This window comes from Eptesicus fuscus, chromosome 2, assembly GCF_027574615.1.
Source record: "Eptesicus fuscus isolate TK198812 chromosome 2, DD_ASM_mEF_20220401, whole genome shotgun sequence".
Classification (NCBI taxonomy): domain Eukaryota; kingdom Metazoa; phylum Chordata; class Mammalia; order Chiroptera; family Vespertilionidae; genus Eptesicus; species Eptesicus fuscus.
In genome coordinates, this window is record NC_072474.1 from 50,467,039 (window position 1) to 50,487,679 (window position 20,641).

The window sequence follows — 20,641 nt, forward strand, 5'->3', positions numbered from 1 at the left end:
TCTCATCCTCAACAAGCTTGAGGCCCCAGAAGAGGCCTTTGTTACTCCATCTCGGGAACTTGGTGTTTGTCCAGCTGCTCTGACCAGTCGTGGAGTGAGCGAGTCAGTGGGGAAGGGACAGGCAGTGGTCCAGGGGTCCTTACCGGAGGGGTCAGCAGCCTCCGGACAGAACCAGAAAAAGAACACTGGGTGTCCGAGGGTTTCACATCTCTTCCTAATGAGCCCACTTGATAGTAGAGACAGTGAGGAAGCCACCTAACTCAGCGATTTGTTGCGAGGTCGGCAGGAAAATGAGCATGTTTTGTGGGCCCCGTTTCATCCCGAGAAGGACTCGATATTTAACCTAGCCAGACCTCCGGGTCCACCTGAAGGAAATGTTACCAGGAAGGGGACCTGGCCCTTCGCAGGTCTGCCTCGGGTCAGCCAGTAGTGTGTGAGTTGCTGACTTGGGGCAGGAAGGATTTCACACAATGAGCCCCGGTGAATTTGAGAGCACATTTGTTAATTCTGGGGACAGTGAGGCAGGAAGGGCCTCGGATAGAAGAAGCAATAGGGGAGCCCAGGTGGGGCTGCCTTGGGTCTCCAGAAATGTTACAGGAGAGAAAGGAGCCGAGGTGGGGCTGCTCTAGGTCGCTGGAGTGTCAAAGAAAAAGGGGCCTTGGGGACAGGTTCAGGGGGTTAGCCCAGGACGAGCTGTTGCTGCGCATGGCTCTCCTAGTTGCAGGCCTCGTGGGTCCCTGGGGTTTAGGAGATGCATGCTTGTGGGGGCATAAGAGAGGAAAGGGAAAGGCGTGAGCATGCTCCCAGAAGGAAGAACACACGCTGGGTCCTTGGTTTTGAGGGTTTTTAAAGGCAGGGAGTTTAGGGGAGATCTCAGTAGAGTAGTCATCAGCTCTTCCGGGTGTGCCCACTTAGGGTCGTGGTCTCCACCGATTGGTCAGTGCCAGGGCAGGGGGTCACTAGCCACTGCAGCTGGCCGTGGCGTCACCCTCCTGGTTTTGCTGCGTTTCTGGTGCTGGAGCTGAAATGCAGCTGAGGCCTCGATGTTATCTCGAAGGAGGCGACCTTCTGTATCTGCTGTAAATTGCTCGGCCAGTTTGTTCAGCTCTCTGTCTCGGTTTCCCCGTTCTACGTGCCAAGGAATTATCCCAGCGTCTTCCTATCCTGCCTCAGAAAGACACCCTCATGAACACTTACACTGGGGGCTGTGTGGATCGTTTTCTAGGCTTCATGGTTTCAGACCTTTTCAAAAGCATTTTAAATAAGCCAACTCTTCAAGAGAATGTAGAAATTACTTCAGCAGGGTCAAGAATTCCTAGCGCAGGCAGGTCAGTCAGGGGTCTGAAACTGGCGACCAGCAGGGTGGATTCAGCCAGTGATTGGTTTGGCTTGCAGGGTGCTTTAATCTCACAAAATATTTGCAGCCCCAGCACAAAGCAATAAGGCTCTTGCCAAAGTTTAGGATTTGGGTTGAGGCCCACAAATGTTTCCTGAGCACGGGATGGGGCAGGCTTTCTGATGGACCGGCTGGCCGTTCACTCATTCGTGCTAAGCCCAGCGGCCTTAAAAGACATCGCAGAGCTAAATGGCCAAGGGCCCCAGCTTCTGCGTGTTTGAGCCTCTCCCCTCCTGAGTGTGGCTCAGAGCAAGATTAGGAGGATCTTGTGTTGGCAGCAGATAAAGGGATCTATGGAGCAAGAGCAGCTGAGGCCGCTCGGAAATTTACATAAGCCTGCTGGAAGGAGGGGCTCGAGGCACAGAAGGGACAGGAGGAAACCAGACCAAACGAAAACATCTGTAATGAGCTCTGAGGGCAAGGGCGCCGCAGAGGTTGGAGCAGGCACCTCGCCACCTACAGAACAATCAAGCAGCTGCCAAAGCAAACCTCCCTCTAGTTGGGATTTCCTTTTCTGTAGGTTCTTCCCTTCCCAGGGCTGCCGAGCCTTTGAAGTAATCCTCAGAGTGAAAGGCTAGGAGGAGGGACACAGAAGAGGCCCTTTGAAAAAGCCTTAGGGAAAATAGCTCAAGTCCTGGGGAGCAATTGAGAAGTGACCAGGCTGAGGAAGCCGGGAAGACTGTGTGGAGAAAGGAGGGAAGCGAGGCTGGGTGGCCCATAAACAGAGATAGAGGGCCTTCTCAAAGTATTACCAGCTGGGTAGCCCAGCCCACCCACCAGAGGCAGCACAGGGCGCATGCGTCCTGCTTCACCGCCATCCTCTTCCTGGGCTGCCAGGGGAGGGAGGACAGTCATCAGTGTCTGCCCATTGCGCCCCGGCAGGCATGCATCTCCTAAACTCTAAGGGACCCCACGAGACTTGCAACCGGGGGAGCAATAGGCAGACGCTGATGATTGTGCTCCAAACCCCAAAGGATCCTGTAGAAAAAGAGCCTTTGTTGATTCGTGTTTCCTGAATAAGAAGTAATTAGTTGAGCATTCAACAATTTACCTTTCTTTTTAAAAATGAAGGAGGAAAGGAAATGGAAAAGAAAGCAAAATCTAGGGAATAAGATACAGGTGGCAACATAGTAATGCGGTCTCCAATGTTAGTTTCTCCACCACTCTACCTTCAGGCTCAGAGGTCTGGGGCTTGCATTTGCTTCACTGGGGACTTGTAAGAAGCAGAAAAGAGAGGCAAAGAGAAAAGCAACCTTAGCTTTTCAGGGCAAACACGGAGGGCTCTAGCATAGGACGGAGAGATTTACAAAGATGAGGAAAACTATAAAAATGGACCATGAAGTCCTTGTACTATGCCTCTACACTCTGGAATAAACCCTGGGCAGAGGGTGACATGACCACGTGCCCCGTGAAGCTTGAGAGGGGGGAGGGTGCCTTGTCCTTCATCTGGAGTTTTAAGGTCTGCATAGGGAAGGCCAACAGGACAATGGCATGGAAGATCTAAGTGACCGGGCCAGCAATAGAATATTGGGGAGCAGCTATAATTGTAAGAAATATCAGTCATGCTCTGTTAACCATTCTGATTAAAGAAGGCACATTCTAACCTGGCTGAGAGTTGCACATGGGACCTGGGAGCTCACCTGGAAACGCAGCCCATCCTCCCCATCAGGGAGCTGCCTGTACTCATGGAGAGATTAACAACCATGTTGCAGAAACCAGAGTCGCCAGCCCTTTGAAGACCCCCCAGCCCTTTGGATATTGCCAGCCCTTTAAAGACCTCCAGCCTTTGCACACCCACAGGCCTTTGCAAATCTCCACCTGCATTACCTGTTCACTGCCTATTTGGCTACTTCCCCCTGTAATCTTTGTCCTTCTACCCAATATAAGCAGCTGGCTAATGGGGAGGGGAGAGCAGATTTTTGTGGATGGCCTGCTGCTCTCCCATCCTGCCAGCAGTGTCCGAATAAATGTTCTTAGATGATTCAACCCTGTCTCTGCTTAATTGGCTCAAGTAGTGACAGACAGCTCGGACCCATTGATTGTCTGACTACATAAACAGGAGAAGGTCAGAGATTGTCCCTGGGTTTCTGATGACTTCCAAGTGGCCTGGAAGGGGATCCAGAAGATTTTGCAGGCAAGGAAGTTAACGCAGAGAGAAAGAGTGGGAGCAGGTCTGTTCCAGAATTGACCCAGTTCAAGTGAAGGACCAAGCAATAGAAGACCTAGGGAAGGAGGCCCATGCCAGGGATGGGAGAGGCCACTGCTGCAGTCTTGGAGGTATCATCAGCCCCAAGGTGCTGAGTGGGAGCCAGATGGGCCCCCATATGGAATTGGCTCTCCCCATTTCCAGGAGCAAGACCTGTGGGTGCTGTGCCAAGAACTATGCTGGCCCAGGTTACCTGAGGCTGCTATAAAAGAAGGCCAGAGCAGACCCACTTTCTTCTCCTAATGACCACTCCCGCCCCTCAATATTTTGTGTACACTCCCAGGAGTTTAGGATAAGGATCAGAAAGAGGGGAAGGTAGAAAAACCCAGTGACAATGCATACTGGCTCAGCTCTAGGAACTAAGACACTTTGGGGCCCCAGGGAAAATGGAGGGAGAGAAAAGACAAGTGAACTTGTCAAAGCCTTGCTATTAGATAGCTCTAATGCAACAGATTCTTGCACAATGAAATATCATTTAGTGTTTGTGGCAAGTGCCCATTTTCTTGCATCTCTTCAGATTCATGGATGCAAACCTATTCACAGAGTAGCACAGTACTTACAACAGTGGCACAGGAGAACCAGGGATCATGTTGCAATATTCGACAATTCGTATTTCACTTAAATTTGTGATATGTTGTCTGGTTCAGTGGTTCTGGGGTCCCCTGAAGACCCAGAGACCCTTTTAGGTCAAACTATTTTTTCTTGATAATACTAAGATGTTATTTGCCTTTTTCATTCTCATGCTTTCAAACAAGTCAAGTATATAGTGGAATTTTCCAGAAGTTGCCAGACATGTAAAGCCATCATTACTCTAAGAGCTAATGGAATCTGTGTTTATATACTCTTTTGTTTTAAAAACTTCCCAGCATTAATTCTAATGTGAATATTGATAGAAGTATGGGCAAAAAAAAAGGGCCATATACTACACCTGGCAAGTTCAGGGGAGGCCTTATAAACGTAGAGATTAAAAGTAACCACGAAGTGTTAACATAAAAACATTCAAACCTGTCAAGATTTTTTGTGACTTTATTTGGGCCAAACTGTTGTTCATTGCCAGGAAGCAGAATCTCAACTTATTGGGATAATGCTCCGGAGAATGGCGGGTTTTCATCTTGTTTTATACATTACAGTTGAAGGAGGAGATGTAAATGGGTTACATGAAATCCGCTGGTGATAGATTAGGGAGGCGGGAGAAAGCAAAGGGGGCGGGGGGAACCCTCTGGGATTAGATAAAAAGTAAAATGTTAGACACATACTTCTTTTACTTAGGTGGGTGCAGGAGAGTTAACAGGCAACAATGAACTCAACAACAATGGGGGGATTTGGGTCTCTACAGAGTGGCGCCTGTGCTTTGAGGGGTCTGGAAAATGGAAAATTACTTTGACATTCCAAAGATATGTTATCGTAGATGCAAAAAGACAATAGGCTCAGTTAAAGTAAGGACTGACCTTTGTCAGGGAAGATACCGGCCTGGGATGTGACTGCCCACGTTAAACTGCTTTTAGTTAAAGTTTTAATTTCAGATCATCCTTTGTGGTTACTCCAAATCTTTGGGTTTGCAAGACCACCATGCAGGCCTTCCCTAAGCTTGTCAGGTTAGCATGTGGCCCCTTTTTCATCCACAGTAGGATGGTCTGAACGTAAACATTCCTAACTAAAAGCAAGTCCTGGCAGAAGTCTGATCCTAGGCCCGCAGCTTCCTTGACAAAGGTCAATCTTTACCGTAAGTGAGCCTGTCTGCTGTCTTTGCATCTAAGGCAGGGTGGGGAATGTCTGGCCTTCCGGCCTAAAGCCTGGGAAATCATTTGGTCTGGCCCTCCCAAGGCATTAGGGGTGAGTTCATTAAATGTTTGACCAAATATAACAGGTTAATTTTTAAGTTGATAATTTTGTATGACCCAGGAATGATGCTATAAATATCCAGTGGCCCTTGGCAGAAGAAAGGATCCTCACCCCTAAGGTAACATACTTTTGAAATGTCAGAGTAAGCTCCTTTTCCAGGCTCCTTAGGGCACAACTTCCAGCACCAGATCACAGCACCCCTCACTGTTATCTTGTTCCCTGCACAGTGTCTCTATACACTACAAGTGTTAATTATTAACTCTCCTAAATGCACCCACGTAGAAGGAGTATGTGTCTCTCCATTCCACTTCTTACCCAGTTCCAGAGATCCACCCCCTTTGCTTTCTCCCACCCCCTTAATCTACCACCAGTAGATTTTATGTAATCCCCCTTGTGGCTCCTCCTTTTAGTTTAATGTATAAAATAAGCTGTAAAACTGCCATTCTCTGGAGCATTTTATCAATTCATTGAGATTTTGTTTTGTGACAATTGTTGTCAGTTTGACCCAAATAGCCTCGTAAAAATTCTCTACAGATTTGAATGTTTTTTTGTCAACAGAAGTAACCACATAAACAAAAGCTTCTTGGAGTCATCAATAATTTTTTAGTTGCATAAAGAAGACTTGAGACCAAAGTTTGAGAAACCCTGGTCTAGGTATAACGTGGACTAAAATAAGAAGCCAGTTTTTACATTGGCAACTTGATGGACATTTAGCACTAGAACTGCAAATGGTTTTTGTTTTCACAAAAATATTTAATGTGATTGAATTATTTTTACAGAAGTTTCATAATTCAGTTTTATTTAAATAGATTATTTTAAAAATTATTAGTCATTTCTTATAATTTGTATTTGCCTTTAAATTTAATGTCTCTTTTTAAATATCTTAGAAGAAAATAACTTTTAAAAAGTATAATTAAAAATTTTAATATTAATATACATATTAATTAAAATTATTTAAAAATTTAATATTTATATTAATGTACCTTTAAAATTAAAATGTATGCAAATTGTGTACATTTGAATAAAATTACACTTTAATTTTAATCCATCAGGTATTTACTGTGAATAGAACACAGTGAATAAACATCTTTATTATAACAACAAGATAAGGTAGTCACCATCATAAAAATAAGCATGAAGTGAAGAAAATAAAAGTTTTGTGGAAGAAATGTATGATTTAATTATATGTATTTTTACTGCCAACTCACCATCATATATGCAATAACAGTTAAATTCAGCAGTTGTTATTTTACAAAAAAAAAACATAACTTTATACCAAAATTTTAATTTTGTCACTATGAAGGTACGAGTAATAGTATATTCTATCTAACATGTGAGACGAGCCCTTTCCTTTGGTGTGGGAAAATGCTCCACTGAGCCACCCGCCAGGCCGAACCCTTTCATTTATACCTTCCCTGGGCCTCACACAAGTGAGGGCAGCCTGCATATTTTCAGCACCTCTGTGACTCCTCTAATAACTCTCTGACATAGTTTTCATGTCCCTAAACCACAGATAAGTCAGTTAAACATTAGAGAGATTAAGACTGAACCAAAGGCATCCATCTCCTCAGCGTTGGGGCTTGGAGTCCAATAGCGGTCTGTCTGAATTGGAGCCTATGATACTTAACAGTGAGACATATAGCAAACAAGAGTAGAATCCGTGACACCCCAGAGGATGAGAGGGTGTTGTTTGTTTGTTTATTTATTTTGTTTGAACATTACTTAACCTCTCCCTTACTGATGGACATTTAAGCAGTTTCCAATTTCCACTTTTACAAACAACTAATAGTCTTTGTGCACTTGTCTGATTACTTTCTTATGGACAATTGCTGAAGAAAACACTTGTGAGTTAAAGATAGCACATTTTAGGACTTTTGATATTGTGATATCTCCACCAAACTGCCCTTTGGAGCAGTAGTACAAATCTGTATTCCCATTAGCACTGCCTGTGAACATGTTTCCTCAAATCCTTACCAGCTCTAAATATTATCGTTCTTTTTTACCTTTGCCAATTTCACAGACTACTGTGATAACTCAAGATTATTTTAATTTGTATTTCTTTGATTACTAGTAAAATTAAACATATTTCCTTATGCCTTTTGACCATTTTTACTTCTTTTATGAGTTGTTTTTGTAGGGAGAAAGAACACACTTTCTTTTACCCTCAAGGTTCTTCTGGCTGTTCTAATAATCAAATAGACATGAGACAGATTAGCAAGAGAAAATAACTAAATTTAATACATACATATGTATGGGAACTTCACATATATGAGAGTCAGAGACCTCCCCATGCAGGAGAGGTTCAGAAATAGAAAGGAAACATCTATAATAACAAAAGCATAATATGCTAATTAGACTGGACAGCTGAACGACCTTCCTGACATCCTTCTGGATGAAGCCGTGGTGTCGGGGGTCGAGGCAGAGGCAGTTAGGGGCGATCAGGCAGGCAGGCGAGCAGTTAGGGGTGATCAGGCAGGCAGGCAGGCAGGCAGTGTGGTTAGGGGCGATGAGGCAGGCAGGCAGAGGCAGTTAAGGGTGATCAGGCAGGGAGGCAGAGTGGTTAGGGGCAATCAGGCAGGCAGGCGAGTGGTTAGGAATGATCAGGCAGGCAGGCAGAAATGATTAGGGGAGATCACGTAGGCAGGCGAGCAGTGAGGGGCAATCAGGCAGACAGGCAAGTGGTTAGGGGTGATCAGGCAGGCAGGCGAGCGGTTAGGAGCCAGCAGTCCTGGATTGCAAGAGGGATGTCCAACTGCCATTTTAGGCATCTAGGATTGCGAGAGGGTGCAGGCCGGGCTGAGGGACCCCCCCCTCCCATGCACTGGGCCTCTAGTAATATCTAAGATCCTGAGCGAGGGAAGAAAGTGCCTTGGGGGCTTCAAAGGGTCATGGCAGGATGATAAAAGAGCAGATGTTTAGTAAATAAAAGTTTGTTCTTCCATATAGATGGGTCAAAAAAGTTATAGCTGATAATCTTTTATTATGGGCAAGACCCCTAACTCTAGTTCTTCTGGGTAAAGGGAGGGGCTGAAGTTTCTCTTGAGCCCAAAGCTAAAATGCCTTTAGCTCAAAATAATCTACATACCACAGAAGCACATCTTGGGGTGGCTCATCTGAACTCCCACTTTCTTATACTCAAGTCCTTTGCCTCGTTTTCAGTTGGGATGACTGACTTTTAAAAATTGTGGGGTTTTTTTAATTTCAATTTTTTATTGTTTAAAGTATTACATGAGTCTCCTTTTTCCCCCATTGACCTCTCCCCAGCCACCCCCACCCTCCAGCACAAGCCCTCACCCCACTACTGTCTGTGTCCTTTGGTTATGCTCACATGCATGCATACAAGTCCTTTGGTTGATCTCTTTCCCCATCACCCCCCGCCTTCTCTCATAGGTTGGACAGTCTGTTTGATGCTTCTATGCCTCTGTTTCTATTTTTGTTCATCAGTTTATGTTGTATTATATTCCATAAATGAGTGAGATCATGTGATATTTATCTTTCTCCGACTGGCTTATTTCGCTTAGCATAATGCTCTCCAGTTCCATCCATGCTGCTGCAAATGACAAAAATTCCGTGTAGATATACCATAGTTTTCTAATCTAAGAGTTTTTTCCTTAGAGTTACTTTAGCCTTTAGCTTATTTTAAAGCTTTAGTTTATTTTAAAACTTTAGCATTAGTTTTAAAAATATAGTTTTTTCCTTTATTAAACAAAGTACTGTGTGTTTATTATAAAAAATCAGAGCCTAGGAAATACAGGGGGAAAATGGTCCACAATCCTTCCACATTTCCCGATGGTTTTCCCCTTCTTCCGCCTGCATTATAACTTTGTCAGCCTTCAGTGTGTGTCCTTTTAGACAGAAGACTTCTTTACATATTAAAGACAAAGATAAGACTGTAGTTTTCAGTTCATCTTTATCATCGTCATCATCATTATAACCCTGAAGAAACTTTGTAATCATTTATATTGATTTTTTTTTTCTATTATGTTCCCTAACTTTTCTTAGAAAGGCCATCTGCACTCCCAAGGATAGATAAATATCTAACTCTATTATTATTTTGATAATTTTGATTAAATCGCAAATACATAACAATGGATAAAAATGTTGCAGAATAATTCCTATAGGTTGCTACCAGTCAATATCACATATTGTTTATGTATACAAACCTCTCTAGTAAAATAAAAAAGACACAGATAGAAAGAATATACACCAACTTCATGATACTAATTGACTTTAGTGAAGAAAGGAGCCAACTGGGATCAGATAGGGTGGAAACGGGACTTCAATTCTCTCTCAAACTTTCTTAAAAAAAAAAAAAAAGGATTCAGATATGAAAATAGAGAAATATTTGCTAAATATAGGTAGTGGAAACGTGAATATTCATTATTATATTCTGTATACTTCCATATGTTGAAATAGCTTATACTTTAAAATTAAGTTGAAATAACATGCATTTCTCATAGAAAATTAGCCAGACTATTTCTGGGGTGAGGACCCCTTCTGGACTTCACCCTCTGTGGCAGACATAACACAGCCCTCCCATTGCTGCTCCCCCTCGGGCATCTATACGTATCTGACAAACACCTATGATACCTATTTTCAAGTCTTTGATTTTGTAAGTTCAGAAAAATCTTCTCTACCAATTCAGGAAAATTATCAGGCTCTGAGGGACCACTCATTCCAACCAGTCATTAGAAATGACTATATGAAGATTGACTTCTCATTGTCTAAACATGGGACATCACTAGAAAGTGTATGCTTATTTTCCATTAGACTCCAGGAAGAAAACACTACTCTTACCTAAAATACAAATACATTTTCTTTTATTGGGCATTAAGAATGGCACAATTCAGATCCCCTTTATGCCTGGGCTTTTAGGAAGCTAGAGCTAATGTAATGATCAGTTGAATTTACCATCGTATTCTAATCCTTATCCTAGATAATTACCTTTCCATTTCCCCTGCATGGTTTTTGATTTTTGACTCATTTAATTGCTGTACTTGTGTATGTTTCTATTTTTAGAACCATCTAGGAGAAAATGCATTTTAAAGTAATAAGCAAGTCGATGGATATATATTTGGATGGACTGACTTATGAACCATAGATTATATTAATTTACCCTGAGAAATGTGACTGCCAGCTGCTCAATATATTTGCTTGCCTGTGTGAGCATCTACTTAAGAAAAAAATTCCCAGCAAGGTTTCTCAGTGAGTGCAAAGTGAGTCTTCCCCACGATAATTTACACTGTGTGACAGATAACTTCTCCCAAAATACAACCCTAGTCTTGGTGTATACCAGCTCAAAAACCTTCAGAAGTTCTAAATGCTCCTTGGAGTTAAGTAGACATCCCTCAACTGGGCATCCATATGATACTCACCAAACATTCTAGCTTCTATGTCTTTTGTTCCTAACATGCAACCTCTGCCTCAGCCAGACGGAAAAGCAGTGGTTTTCTGAGCATCCTCCGCTTTCCCACAGCCATCCTTTTTGAAGACTGCTTCCTCCATTTATATGCCTCCCCATCATGGAACCTTACTCATACTTAACTGTCCATCTCAAAGGTCATCTGGTAGTAATAACAGCAGATACTTATATGTTAACTTATTTGATCCTCATGCAATCCTATGTCTGATTTTTATTATTATTTTAAAAATACATTTTATTGATTTTCTTACAAAGAGGAAGGGAGAGGGACAGAGAGTTTGAAACATTGATGAGAGAGAAACATCAATCAGCTGCCTCCCGCACACCCCCTCCTGGGGATGTGCCCGCAACCAAGGCACATGCCCCTGACCAGAATCGAACACGGGACCCTTGAGTCCACAGGCCGATGCTCTATCCACTGAGCCAAACCAGCTAGGGCTAATTAGTATTATTAATCCCATTTTACAGGTGAGGAAAACCGAGGCACAGAGAGGTTAGTCACTTTCCTACTGAGAGATAGAGCTGGGACTCAAACCCAGCCAGCCTGGTTCTGGAGACCATGTTCCTATTGATAAGGACACAAAACCCCCCCAAAATAACATACTTCAAGACGAGGAAATTTGAGAAATGGCAGGTGTAGGAAGGACTTTTTGACCTTTCCCTGAGACCCTCATGTGAGAGTTGCCCTCTTTATACCTGGAGGAAAGGGGCATCTTTAATTCCAAAGATGGAAGGATGATGACAGGAATCTGAATGAACCTTCCCAACCTGGCCCTCATTCAGTGTTCCCTGCCCCAGGGAATGTTATCATGATTTAAAATCTCTGCCCACCCTCCAGCCCTGTCTGTCACTAGTCTCCCCCTCACTATCAGTGCTCCAGCCCTACATCACCTTTTAGTTTCTCGAAGTCCTTCTCTACCCTCTCCTCACTGCCTTTACACATACTGTTCCCTCTGCCTGGAATACACTTGCCCCCACCCGCCCAACCTCCCAAACACTTCACCCAGGCAGCCAGCTCTCCTTGATCCTGTAGGCCAGATCGGGGACCCCTGTTTGTGCTCTGAGAGTTTTCTGTATTTTTCCATCATTTTTCCATGGCACACTTTGTGATCATGTGCTGTCCCAAATGAAAATGGGCCCCACATGGTCTAGTCTCAGAACCGAGTGGGGTGGGGGCGGGGGGAGCCAAGCAAATAAAAACAACAACAAACAAACCCTATCAACTCAAAGTAAGTAATTAAAAGCAGTCCAATTTGTTACTGAAATCAGTCAGAGAAGATGAGGGGGATCCAGTAAGTAACTCACAATTACACTTCACAACATCTGTTTTGTCATTCCTTTCGCTCTCAATCACACCTCCCCAAGAGCCTTCTCTCTTGCAGCCAATGTGGGCTCTGGGGTCACACCACCTGGTTTTGAATCCTGGCTGTACCTCTTCTTAACTCTATGTCCTTGTGCAAGTTGTTCAACTTCTTTATGACTCAGTTTCAAAAGGCAATTTTTAGTTTATTGATTTGAGAGAGAGAGAGAGAGAGAGAGAGAGAGAGAGAGAGAGACATCAATCGGGTGTCTCCTGCATGAGACCTGAGGGATCTCAGAGATGGAACCCACTGCATGATTATGTGCCCTGATTGGGAGTGGAACCCACCACCTTTTTGGTGTATGGGACGACTCTCCAGCTGAGCCACACTGGCCAGGGCTGTGCCTCGGTTTTCACATCTGTAAAATGGGGATAAAGTTAGTGCCTCTTCCATTGTTTGGGGGAGAACTATAAGAGATGATGTTAGTAAAGTGCATTGTACTGTTCCTGAAATATAATAAATAAAAAGTGTCCAATAAAAGTTATAAAATGCAATACTTTAAATATTTTAATTATTTTTAAATTAATAATTTCCATCTACCTCTGTTCTTTCTTTTCTTGCACAAATTGGTCATCTTCTAAAGTCTAATCTGTCTTTCCCCGTTAATTAAATTTGGTATCAAAACAGTTAAGAATGCAGCTGACAGAAAAAAAATTCTTCTTGGGGTGGGGCAGAAGCTTAGAAGACAAAAGCAGAATTTTCTTTGATGGTTGAAAGAGTGAAGGAAATTGCAAATGTTGTAATTAACAAGTTTTCCATCACACTCCCATGATTGTTGGGTTATTGTATAGCATCTCCCATTGAGCTAAGCTCTTGGAGAGCGGGATCTATTTGACTCACTGTTGGGTAGGCACAGCTCTGGAACACAGCAGGTGCTCAAATGTCTGATGAGGGAGGTCATGGTGATTACATGAAAGCAGGCTGATTAACCACTTGACACAGCGCCTAGCACATAGCATTGAACATATATTTGTTCTTGGTATTTTTCTTCTATTAACATACACCTTCTTTACAAAAACTTCCCTCCTGTGCCAATTTTATACCTAATATATTTCCATCCTCAGGGCACCTTCTCAGAAAGCCTTCCAAGAACACCCCTTCCGGACTTGGGGTCCCAGCCAGGCGCTCCCATAGTGCACTGTGCTTCTCCCTACCATAGAATTAGCCTGTACCAAGTCTCTCTTATCACCAGAGTGTAAACTCCCACGAGGCAGTGACCATGTTGAATTTGACTTGGAGTCTCCAGTGCTTGGCACAGTTGCTTGAAACAGCAAGTGTTCAATAGATGTATAATGAATATTATTAGGCTACAGTTTCCCTTAGATATGTCTCAACATGGTTCCCATGAGTCCCTTTATAAAATTTGGGAAATGCCAGTTTTATTAGTGCTGTATGCAAGCCACCTCCTAGAGTTGCATTACTTCAGCATATGGCTATCATTCATTTTATGCTGAATCTTTCTAGCTTCAGCATGAAAGATGATTTGATATATTCCTGTCACCTTGTTCTCAAGTGTGGGAAATCTGGTCTCCCCTGTGCACTAAATAAACCGTTTAAGCTGGCTTTTGAGAATTCAAATGCAGCTGCTCCTTCACTTATGATGGAATTGCATCCCAATAAACCTATCATAAATTGAGAGTATTGTAAATTGAAAATGCATTTAATACACCCAAGTTAGGGAATATCATGGCTCAACTTATTTACCTTCAAAGTGTTCAGAACACTTAGGTTAGCTTAAGTTCACAATCATGTTGTTTCATCCAAAGCAGAAGACAAGGATGAGTATTTTGTAGACGTGATGGGATGCAAAAACACAAAACACAAAACACAATGACCAAAACATGCTGGCAACACAGTGCTCTGGAGAGTATCGGTTGAGTCTCCTCGTAGCCCCATGGCTGAGTGGGAGCTTCAGTTCGCTGCCACTGCCCAGCATCACGAGAGAGAATCACACTGCACACCACTAGCCCAGAAAATTACCAAAATTTAAAAATTTGAAGTGCAATTTCTACTGAACGCGTATCTCTTTTGCGCCGTCCTAAAGTTGGAAAATCGTTAAGTGAAACCGTCGTTAGTTGGGAGCTTAGAGTTGAAGGATTTGTCCTTCTCCTGCAGGTCCCTAAACTGCCCAGAGCTAGCGGTCATTGAACGTATCTTCAAAGCTCTCCAGGGTGGGTAACCACAGAGCGAATCACCTTTGCAGCTGCACTCTGCCTTAGGTCAGAGAGAGTTTTCTTGTTGCTTTCTAATCCAATTTTGTCTGGTTTTCAGCTCTACAGAGATGGAGAGAAGCCAGCTAGCATCCTCCTCCAAATAAACCACCCTCTTCTCAAAGAGAGTCATTAAATGAGCCAATGTTCAAGGTGAAGCCAGTTGCACATTTTTAACATTTCCTCCGAGGTCTCCTCCTCCATCTGTTAATGGGTTTCTGTTGTTGCTCTTCGGACCTTTTCCAACTTCCCTAGAAATTCAGAAACTGAAACTGCGTTCAACACGAATAAGGGCCTGACCAATGTTAAATGTAGAAAACAGTGTGTGTGCTCAGCCTTCGTGTGCCTTTCCCCGTCAGTCCACGCAGGGCAGAATGCCATTAATCCAGATATCTCTAAAGCACCGTCTGTGATAGTCTAACGCCAGGTTGAATGAGAATTTACCCCTTAAAAATATTTTTTTTCCTCAGACATAATGAGAAACACAGGAAGATATTTAAAATGCTTACAGCAATATATAATTTCAAGCATTCATTAACTGAAAAATAACCAATATCACACATTATACAGCTGTTATTTTTTTTTTTTAACATTTTGCTAGATCATTTTGCCTAAGGAACTGTTTTAAGTCTTGGTTTAATAAACCAGAATGTATTACTGTGAGTATTTGAAAATGATGCATTTTGAAACTCAAATATATTTTGTACCTTAAGGCTTTTATAAATCTAATTGCCTTCAAATTTCTTAAAATAGTGACAGTTTTTCAAAAGCAATAATGTTATATTTACTTATATATAAAACATTTTCAATCACTTATTTTTCTGATTTTTTCCTTTTGGATTCACATTTGTGAAAGGTTGTTCCCTAGAATAGATTTTCACATCCACAGTTCCTCGTTTTACCTGGAGCTGTGATAACGTGTAAGGGGCAGCTAGCATCTGTTGGCATCTCTCTGAAGAGAAGGGTGGGTTAAGGGTGTCCCTGGTATACTTTCCTACTGCTCTCAGCGCTGCCCACCCACTCTTACCCTTTTCAGTTCCAGATGGAAAAGAAATGGGTTCAAAGGCAACTAACCTCTGTTCTACAAGATTGCTAAACTTCATTACGGATTTCTAAGTCTCCACCTTCTATTCTTTTCTTCTTCCATGGACCACTCCCCCAAGTAGTTCTTTTTTTTTTTTTTAAATGGAACCCCCCCCCCCCCCCTCCAAATTAAATTTCTTACATATAGTAGCCCCACAAAAATATGACAGACTCCAAGGCAGCTAGGCCATTGAGGCTTATATACCTTCCTGAGCTGAGGAAAAGGGACGCGGGTCTTGGGCTTCCAAGAAGAGGAGGGGAATTCACAGGAAGACGAGAGGAGGAGATGTTTCATAAACAAGTGTTTGCCTGCCATGCAGATGAGTCCCTCAGATGAAAAATTATTTCTGGCAATGGCTCTCTTCCTGCTTCACGTCACCTGTCTAAATTCTTTTAGGCAGTGAAGGGAGAGGTCAAGAGCTTTTCCCGCCTCTGCCCGGCCTGGGGGTGTCAATGGCCTTCGAATCCACATGCCAGACTGGCATGTTTTGGGGTGGCACATTCTGCTCCCCTTCACCTGTAAAACCTTAAGCAAGTGACAACATGCCTTTGTGTCTGATTTTTCATGTTTTTAGGATTTCTAAAATTTCTTGTATTTTTAAATTTCACAGTGATGGACCCAGATGGGAATTTATTTCCTGTGCTGGGGCCTTTCTTCCATCTTGAAGACTGGTAGGAATTCAGCCTTGAAGAATTCCAGTGGATTCGTTTCTTCTAACAGGTGTGAGGTGGTATCTCATTGTAGTTTTGATTTGCATTTCCCTAATAGCTAGAGATTTTTTCTGCTTCTCTATGTTCTCTGTAATCTGTTTTTGGAAATCCTATTACTTGGATAGAGATACTGATATTTTTGGTTTTGTATGCCTTTTTATTTGCTCTTATATTTTTCTTTTTTGTTTTTTTTGTTATTTCAAATTTTATTTTTATTTATTTTTTAAAATTTCTTTATTGATTAAGGTATTATTCATTTCTTTCCACTCTTGGTAAGATTTTCTTATTTTTCCCAATTTGACTATTTAAAAATATTTTAAAAATTAAATTTATTGGAATGACACTGGTTAGTAAAATTATATAGGTTTCAAGTATACATTTCTATAATACAACATCTATATATTGCGTTGTGCGTTCATACCCAAAGTCAAGTCTCCCTCTGTCACCATATATTTGACCACTTTTACCCTGTATTACTCCCCCATCTCCCTTTTCCTCTGCTAACCACCATACTGTTGTCTGTATATAAGAGTTTTTGTTTGTCTTGCTTTGTTAATGTGCTGCTTTCAGTTTTATACCCCCACACATGAGTGAAGTCACATGATTCTTAACTTTTCCTGTCTGACTTATTTACCTTAGCATGATATTCTCAAGGTCCATCCATGTTGTTGTAAATGGCAATATTTCATCTTTTCTTATGGCTGAGTAGTATTCCATTGTATCTATGTACCACATCTTTATCCAATCATCTATCAAAGGACACTTCAGTTGTTTCCATGTCTTGGCCACTATGAATAATGCTGCAATGAACACAGGGGTGCATATGTCTTTGCAAATAAATGTCTTCAAAATTTTCAGATAGATACCCAGAAGAGGGGTTGCTGGGTCATTTGGTAGCTCTACTCCTATTTTTTTTTGAGGAACCTCCATACTATTTTCATAGTGGCTGTAGCAGTTTCCATTCATTCCCACCAGCAGTGAATGAAGGTTCCTTTCTCTCCACAACCTCTCCAACCCTTGTCATTACTTACCTTGTTGGTAATAGCCATTTTAACAGGTGTGAGGTGGTATCTCATTGTAGTTTTCATTTGCATTTCTCTAATAGCTAGTGAAGTTGAGCATCTTTTCCTATATGTGTTGGGCATTTACATGTCTTTTGGGGAGAAGTCCCCCAAGTAGTTCTGTTACCAAATCCTTTCCTATTCTTTTAAAAACATTTGTATATAATTGTATTATATTGAAAATGCTTGTTTATGTTTATGAAATAATTTCTATCCTTGAATTTTTGGTTAAGTCAATTAGAATCTGTCTAATTTAGATTTAAATGGAAAAAACCAAACACGCCACAAATTTAATTTCCTAAATTAAATTTTAGCTCCCTTAAAAGCAGAATACCATCCAAGGACTTGGGCGCAAGTGTTCTGTTTGGGGGGCTATCCAAAGGAAAAGGAGAGTGGGGCAGGGAAGGAGGAGAAGTCAACATAAAGGTGTATCATCCAGGTCTGGATGCAGGCAGCAGGAATTCAGTTTCTGAGATTCAAGGGTCTCCGAGAAGCATATGGAATTCCTTGTGGGATTGTTTCCTGAATGACAGGAGGCTGAAGCATGTGCCTGTCAGCTCGCCCAGGCGTGTTAAGTCCCAATAGATCTTGGTTGATACGTGAAAAGGCAGATGTCCTGTGGCAGGTACTGGGACAGGCCCTGCGGACACACTGGCACGTATCTGAGGGCTCCAAGCCTGCACGGAACTGTCCGTTGACCCTGCACTGAAATGAGAAGTGGGATGAGGGGAGGTGACACAGAGCACAGACCTCTTGCCCTCTTAAGCCTTTCATATATGAACAGCTATGCCTTGTGAGAGCTCTCAGAACAAATGGGGCTACTTGCTGGGAATCCGTGCTCCAGTATGGGCTTCCTAATGGACAACTAATTGCACTGGAAATTGAAGTTTGGGGAGTGACTTATCATCTTTTGGAATTAAAAATTATTTTTAATATGAATCTATACCAATATGAGGGTACTTTCACCAACAATGCCATGGAAATAAATCACTTTTGTCTCCTCCCCCAGTGTCAGCGTAAGAAGCAAGAATCAGGCAGAAACCCAAGATGGTATCAGAGAGACTCCTGGGAGAGGACACAGGGCAAGCTCCAGGGGACACTCAGTCTGGGCCCTGGGAGCTCTTGGGGCTCAGCTGGCTGTCCTAGATCCCCTGCGGATTCCATGCCTCTGGGGCACCATTTTTTATGAGAAGGAGCATTTTATTGCACTCACATGATGAGACCATTTTTCATTAGAAAAGATGTTAGAGTTATTTGTGTAATTAAATTCACCAGTCAGTGCTGGTAGTTTGGAGAGTTGTATATAATGAGGGATGGTCAGTGCCTCAGTTTATTTTTAGTATTTCTCGAGCCTTTATGGTCATGATCCACAGGAAGGCGTACATTTTACAGACTCCGGAGACAAAAGTTCCGCAAGATAATTATCCTGACAATATTCCCTGATTAAGTTATTCTACTCTGTTCTGTTCTATTCTATTCCATTTAAAAATGCTATTCTAGACTCCCTGAGTTGTTTATATGACCTATGAGCAGGTCACAAACTAAAGTTGGAACAACCATGCTCTAGGGCACTGCAGCTTTGCACTCACAATTCCTCAGCTGACTTGTTTCCTTTCATGTCATAAATCAATGTACATATAATTTGTTTCCTACTATTACTGTGGAATTGGTTTCTTATACATTGCTTTTCCTCCTACCAAATTTTTTCCCTCCAGCCAAGAGTGTTAGAATGTAGGACATATTATTTTGGACACATTGGGGACATTTCTAGATCCTTTGGTACTCCATTCTAAAACGGATAAGCTGTGAAACCTAAAAAGAGGGTCCTGGATCAGGATGCTTTAGGGTGTAAGTAACAGAAATTCTGCCTCAAACTGTCTTAGCACAAAACAATAATCTACACGAATAAAAGAGGAAGATGCAAATTGACCATACCTTCACGACGCCCACCAGCCAATCAGGAGTGAGTATGCAAATCAACCCAACAAAGATGGTGGGTTAATTTGCATACACAGGCACCGCCCCAGCAGCTCCAGGCCTCTGGGCAGCGTGGGAAGGCGGAAAGATGGCTCCAGCCTGGAGCAAAGGCGGTGCTGGCAGCCAGGGGAAGGAAGGCCCATTCTTGTACAAATCTTTGTGCATCGGGCCTCTAGTATCTCATAATAAGGATGTGTAGAGCTAGGCTTGGTGGACACAGTGGCTCACTGATGTCACCTAGGATGATGGTTCTTTCCATCTCTCAGCTCAATCTTCAGGTTGGCTTCATCCTCAGGCTGAACTCAAGATGGTGCAGATGAGCCAGAGGAAAAGAGGGTGACTCTCTTCCTCTGGCTTCCTCATGCAGAAGCTTCCAAGAGATGTCTTGTCATAGCCCATTGGGGATGACGAGGGCCACATGCCTAATCCTAAATCATCCTGGCAAAGAGGATGTGATCAATACTTAAAATTAGCACTTTGTCTTGTGCTATCCTGTCCTGTGGCTTTTTTATGAGAGTAGTTTCTTTCCGTTATATTTGCAAAGTCTTCCCTGTGAAGTAAGGCAGCTGAGAGACGAGTTTGGAATCTGAAAAACTTGGGTTCAAATCCTGCTCTGCCACTTAAAGGTGTAGGACCTTGTGCAACTGAATTACCTCCCATGAAACTCAAGTGGGGTTGTTGGAAGGGGAAAGGGGAGATTTATTATTTCCCTAGTACCAGGATGGGTTCAATACATAGTGGCTATCAGCCTAGGATAGTGAATACCACACAGTGCCTCTTCAGTAAGTGCATACTTGGGATTAGATACACGTTCTAGACCCCTCAGGTGTGGTGACTAATGCCTGAACTCTTTGGGCAGTTCTACCTCCATTGATGTTTCTGTGAATTCATTCTAAAGAATTTCCTTGGGAGCAGAGTTCTGAACATTCAGAGTTTCAGGACACTCTTTGGTTTAATAACTATCCAAAAAGATGTCATTTTACCCTAGTTTGTCTTCATCTAAATTCTATCCCACATCAATAATTATCCCTCTCTGTCATTTCTCGCATATTCTACACCTAATTCATTTTTTTTCTCAATTATGCTATTTCTAAGGGGGCTCCAGGGTAGAGGTGGGCAAGTGCACTTGTGCCGTTTAGGAGAAATTGTGAAAGGAAAGCTTTGAAAGGGGAAGGGAGAGTGATGAGATGGTGTATAAGGACAATGTGTAACTTGTGTGTGGGTTGCGTGTGGAGGAGGCTGGTATCACCAGGTAGAAAAGCAGGACTGACATTATGGCATCAGCTGGTGATATTGCCATCTTCTCCATTTACTAGGTTATTCATTTTAAACATATGTGTGTGTTTTTATTGATTGATTTTTAGAAAGAGAG